Source organism: Zophobas morio, unplaced genomic scaffold (genome assembly GCF_036711695.1).
Source record: "Zophobas morio isolate AGI-343-1 ecotype UQ-CSIRO unplaced genomic scaffold, CSIRO_AGI_Zmor_V1 ptg000047l, whole genome shotgun sequence".
NCBI classification, from domain to species: Eukaryota; Metazoa; Arthropoda; class Insecta; order Coleoptera; family Tenebrionidae; genus Zophobas; species Zophobas morio.
The window spans coordinates 52,327-58,963 of record NW_026972152.1 but is presented as its reverse complement, the minus strand read 5'-3'; positions in this window follow the sequence as shown (position 1 = coordinate 58,963).

Below are 6,637 nucleotides of genomic sequence, written 5' to 3'. Positions count from 1 at the left end.
CGTCGGTGACATAGCTTTAAATATAATTACAATTAAAATGTGACGCTTATTAAGTAATACATAAATTTGTAAACCAATAAAAGTTTTAACTCAAAATTATACTTTCAAGTACAAAATACTGAATAAAAGTTTTGATTGTCTAAAAAATTTTTCTTTGTGGCGCACGCCTCAACCGAGGTTTAAAACACTTTCAGTTATATAACCACTCGCTTTAATATTCCCAGCACAAGAGCCCTTTTATGCTTATTTTAAGTTTTATTAAAGGCCACTTTTTTTAAACCAACAAAACAACTGACCAATTATAAAGGTCGTTACCGTTCTCTTCTCTAGGGCTCGCGCAGGAAGTAGTCTGCCTACCAAATTCTGTCCGCTTATTCTTCACATAGTACTTCATATGTTAGTATGACAGAAGTTAGTGGGATATATATGTTATGTGAATACAAAAGAAATTTTAATAAGACAACTCACTCTAGAACTGTAACCATTTAAGTTTAACTACCTAAACACCGCGTCTTGTATTTCTTTATATTAGTTATAAATTCTTTTGAATTTTAACTCACTCATCAGACGTTCTAAAGCCGCCTTTTCCTCTCTTATTATATTTATCAAAAAAAAAAAAAAAAGAGAAGTTCATTTTCAGCGTCGAGTTATCAGTGTTCTCAAACCTTTGTCAAAATTTACCACAGCTTCTTGATCAACTTATAAACGCAACATTAAAAAAAGGTTTATAAATAAAGTAAAAAGTTAAAGACCATATTGATAAAGGTGATAGAAATGAAGATACTGTCTAGCGTAACTAAGAAAAGAGCTTCTTTTCTTATGTAAATAATTTGAATACAATAATACGGCCTTAAAAATAAATTTCACCGACTATTACTCCCTCTCTCTCACGTGGTATATCTAACTTTAGTGGCTATTTGTGTTATCTAAATAGGAACTTCGGCAAGGCGTCACAACATCCGACAAACGCTTTCTAGCGGTGCAGTATAGCGACTGCTGAAAAGAGACTAATGAGCCAGTATTTCTTGGAGTGGACGGCTTATGTAACGCTTTCGACAACATCATAAAATTGGCGGGCAGTAAAATTAAATTATTCCCATTCAAGGCAATTGCTTCGTTATCACATTGGTAATGCTGTTTGGGCCAGATACCCTCCGTCTCATAGAGCTTTGACAATCTTTTCAAATCGGTTAAGATGACCAGCTTAAACGTTTTTCAACATCGGCAGTAAAACTTAAATAAAGAAATGGTTCAATAAAAAGTGAAGACAGGCTCCACTAACTGAGCATTGAGATTGTCTTTAAGAAGTTTCACCTTATTCTTATCGTTTTACATCACAAGACAGCAATGGCGCAGAGTAGTAATATACGCCCATGGCTTTTGTATCTCTTAACCCTTCGTTAATGTGTTTGAAAATACTGGCACTATAATGGGGATGAGGTATGGGGCCATCCCCTTCCCCTCACCACCAAAATAAAAAGTAAAAAATCTAGTTTATTTACTTTGCAAATAACTTTTGTTATCTCATGTTTTTGAAATAAGTTTTCTACCTGTATCAGGGATATAGGGGCTTTTACTTTGAAGCTAAAAAACAATTAAAATTTATACACCGACATTCTTTCAAATGTCAGATTTTTTCAGTGGGAAAAACACTTTATACATTGTTGTAAGATATGAAACTATTTTTATGTAAACAAAAAGATTAAATGAAAAAAGTATTAAAACCGCATTGGTAAAAATAAAAAATAAAAAAATTATGATTCTTCAAAATCAGCACAGTTTTCGCAGTACAAATTTGCATGGTCTAGAAATATGGGGTTGTGGCACCTTCTACAAATATAAAAGGTTTTTCTGACTTTTGCACGAGGACGTTTTAAATATCGTAAAGTTGTTTTCTGTCTCCTAACATGAAGTTCTTCATGTATCTTCGGTACATCCTGGCGTAAATCGCGACGAAATCGAAGGGTTACCCTGTCTTATTTTTCGATGGTGCTCTATGGACATACCTATCTGTTTTAAAAATGGTTGTCTTTTATTATTTTAATCCTTAGTAGTTGATTTGTATATTATTTTTTATCTGCGCGTTGACACTTGTTTAAACTATAGAGTAAAAAAGCTTATTGTCCACCGTCGGCTATTTCGTGCGACAGTATAATTCGCAGGTTGTCTAACAGGCATATCCAACCCCTCCCTTTGTCGTGTTATAGAATTAGAAGTTGCTTACCTAAACTTTCCGGAATATAAACGACTGTGTAATGTAGTAGAGAGAACAAATATACATTTTTATTTTATTTGAGGGTGTATGAAATAGCCGTAATTTTAGGTTGAATACAAATAGAGAACTATATATAGCCCTATCTTTCATAACAATAATTTTCAAGGATTTCAGTAAACCAGATGTCAAACATGGTACCCCTTTAGGTATAATTAAAAGGATCAACAAGTCGTTTTACCCAATAAAAGGAGAATTGCTATCTTCATATAGGCCTTTTCGTTTGCATCTCCCCGTAAAGCTGCATGTTTTCGCATTAGGTTTTTGCATCAACAGGAGGAAAACTTTTAGACCATATATCAAAGGTATATCAGGGATATATACTGGTGAAACAAAACTCGACCCGAAATGCTTCCAATTTTTTATTTATTGTGAGATACTCACTAGGGGATAACCGTTCTAACGTTTTCCTATAAATCTGTCATAAACGGTTTTAATTACCACTATTTTGGCAATTACTCGTAGTTAAGTTCTTTTTTGAATATTCTCAAAACGCGGGATGGTAATAATATATATTATCTTTGTTTTAAAATGGTAGTTAATTAATTCTACTCCACCGCCATCCGTCCGCCAAAAAACATTTCTGTCTGTAGCCTTTGTAGACTTTGGCCCAGATAAAGTAAGCCTAGTACCGCTTTTAACTCTGTTTGTTTTACCAAATATTAGTGCGCAGCGTCATATGATTGCGATTCTAACAGTAGTTTCAAAGATTATTTGTGTAAAATGATAGAGCATCCTTTTTGTAAAAAATGAAGGCCAAGACTCCTGAATTGTGCGTATGTTTTTAGCAATTTATTTTACCCCGGCAAGATGGGTAACTATATTTTCTAAACGTGTTCTCACATCTTTAAAAGTCTTTTTAGACCACCTGACATAATTTTCGTCTACGAAAAATCTTCTTCATTACCTTTGGGTTACATTTTGCAACTTCTTGTGGTACCTGAGTTTCATTGTTTGTTATATTAAACAACGGGATTCCCCTTCGTCGACTCATATATCATCAGATTACGCCCAAAACTCTTCCATAAAGTCTGCAACCGTTGCTTTCCTGTTCGTAAGAAATCCTACGATAGGTGTTTAGCTATTTTAGTAATTGCAGCTGTAATTTAGTGTGCTGGGATGGCATATACCCTAACTGCCTTTGTTTACATGTAATACAAAATTGACAAATAATAGGCGTGGGGTAGATGCGTCGTCGCATCTGACTAGGTTTTGTGCCATGGTACTGGTCAATTTAGGAAAACCAGGGCGGTTCTAAATAGTAGAGAACTAAGGAACTAAGACTGAAGTATCTCTTATCCCGCAACTCTGACGAAGAGTTAATAAACTGCCAAGTAAAGTTACCCCATTCATCGCTTACCTCCTCCATGTGGCACAACTTAGTCTCTCACTAATGATAAAATATGCAGATAGCTCCTTTTTAAGTGCCAATATAGTCGATAAAACGTCCAATTATTAGTTTTCAGTGCACTGCGACGATGTGGCCAATCGGTTGAGAGGTCGAAACGCTTGTAGATAGAAGTTTTTAGTTCGCCGGATAAGTGATGAGGCGTTCTTCGACTCGTACTCTTCATGGCGGTGTAATAAGGCAAAAATACAGTGCCTTTAAACCAAGCAAAACAGAAAAGCTCAGAAGAGTTCACAGCGTCAGTACCTTAAGGGCTTGGGTGGACTTCTCCGGTCTCTTCTTTTATCGCTCAAATCAAGCAAAACATGTATGTGACCCGATGGCAACTTGGGAAGAGGCTTACTCAATAATCAATTAGTCTGGGGACTAAATATTTTCTGTGTGCCTTTGAAATAGTCACCGATGAACTTGCAGGCCGTACTTACCAGTTTAAATCTTAAGCATGCGGATTATAAGTTTTCAAAATAATTGCTCCAAATGTGGTGTTTGCAGTTAGAGCACCTGTAGAAATAGCTGAAAGGCTCTTTGTAAGAAGGCCTTTAGGTCCGAGGTCTTCAGCGCTTGTGGAGTACTTGTAAGCTGCAAGTACATACACTTTATTTGACCAATTAAACAAAGAAAAGCTTAACTGCTTGACAGATTAAAAATATATATACCGTTAAAGCTTATATACATTTACGAAGTTAGCAATTTGAGTTTTAAATGCACAAAATATATATGGCACCAATGGTTTATAATTTGCTACACATACACCTTTATTTGAACACAAAAAAAAACTTTTTGCTAAGGTGGTTAATTAGTTGGTTCCCTCCCTATATATACTAAATTCGAGAATTTTGCCTACAAATGAACTTCAAGGTCTTAGCCAATGAGCATCTTCATTTTTCTAAATATTTTAATTTAAATATTTTTGGAATTTCTTAATAAATTCCTTTTATCTCAATAAATAATCTCGCTTGCTGTTGCTACTCTAAATTTGGCAATCTTTAAATTTATTTTGATGTTTTATATTTTAATTTGTGTATTCTATCAACTTATAATTTTATTATATCAAGCATATCCTGCGTCTTTGGCACCTCAGCTACTAACAACATGACAAAAATGGTGACTTAAGCCTCGACATATCCTATCTGAAAAAATATTTCTGTCAGCAATGACCGATATTTTGGATGAGCTTTACCAGCTCATCTCTTCATCCTTGCTGAAGGTGAGCGAAGGCGAGACCACTGCAAAAATCTGACACGTTAAAATCATGGGTTTGACAACGTTACCAGCTACACTAAAAAACTCTTTTATCTGTCTCCTCTTTACTTTTTCTTAAATATATGGCCCAGTAAAAACTTTTAACTACGCGGTACCAACCATTAAAGTTACCACAACAACCAGTCATGCATAAATGTTATGAGCCTGCTGTCCACCTGCACACCTAATGGATTCCACGACTAGCTGATGCTCAATCCTAATTATAATCACAGCGGAGATAGCTGCTCACTCTTTACAATACTCGCTTGAATAGGAAACTAGAAGACATTTGGAGAAATGAAAGATGGTCATCATTAGTGTTTTGTCAAGCGAATTAAAAACCGCTGGCGTATATTACGTCCTCCATTTAAAAACGGGAATGATAAAACCACACATTCGTGTCCCATCTTGCTGTTCAATCGATGGTATCACTGGTGTAGGCTATGCACCTATGCTGTAGAAGGCATTAGGTCTTGACGGAACCGTAAATGAGTTGCTAAAAACATTCCTGCAGGTGGCGATAAGCCATCTAACTCTTGCAAATTCCTCTTTGTCGCCTGACTCTTCTTAAAGTAGTTAAAGCAGTCTGTCCCGCTGCCCTCACTAAAGGCATTTGTATAGGTGTGCGCTGTGTTGACGGAACTTCAGTTTAATTATTTGTAACCGTACAACTAGGCCACAGAACTGTGTTTCGTTAAGAGGACAAGTCATGACTTAATTTCAAGAAAGTTATAGGGTGCTAAAGTAGGTCCTTAATCGTGCATGCAAAGAAAACTCTACTTTTAATATCTAGCAAACCCACTACTACGTTCTCGAATAATATACAACTGGCGGTCTTTCGCAACATATCGATATTGCCCTATTCAAAGCCAGGTCAGCTTACCGCAGTTCTCTAGGGGAGTCACTGCTGTCTCCGCTACTGTTGCGCATTCTAATACATAGTCTCAACCCCTGTAAATGGACACAAGCACATACCACTTTATACCGAAGACCAATTGCTTACACTTCGTCGAAAAGTATATATTTGAGAGCACTCTACTTCTACTGATCATAGCGTATTCTCTCATGTTAGCACACTGCTCCCACCTTTTATTTCAAAGATGCTATGTTCCCACGAACTCCTTAGTCGAAATACTTGAAGATCGTAATCGCGCACGCAAGAAAAACCACCTTGTGCAATAAACTACGCTCATACGTGATGTGTAGAAAAATTTGCTGCGACCGCTGACTAAGCTCCGAACTTTGCGCGAAATGATACTTACTATCTGTAATATCCTTGTGAAGACAGTCTTTGTCTTCGCAAGGTAGAGACGAATCCAAAGCGCCATTAGGCACAGACACTTTTCTTTATAGCCTAGAGAGGCGCACGTTTTCCCCGTTTTCGCGATGCCCAATACAAAATAGGACTCATAGCACACTGTACTCTGAGGCTTGGCCTACGTTAAATATACATATATAGTTATCATTATTATCCACATTGTGCAGCCTGTGCTTCGATGATAACTAAGTATTTAAATTAGTTGTTTTTAATAATAATAATAATAAAAAACCAAATAAAAACTAAAAAAAAATTTTTTATTTCAAATGAGCTTAGCTAGAAGTTAAAAAATTTAGTCCTTACCGAAACAATTTTATTTCAAGGAAACCACATTCATTCTTGTTAACCTTGCTGTTAAAACCAATTATAATCTTTATGCCAATTAAGAAAAAATTAA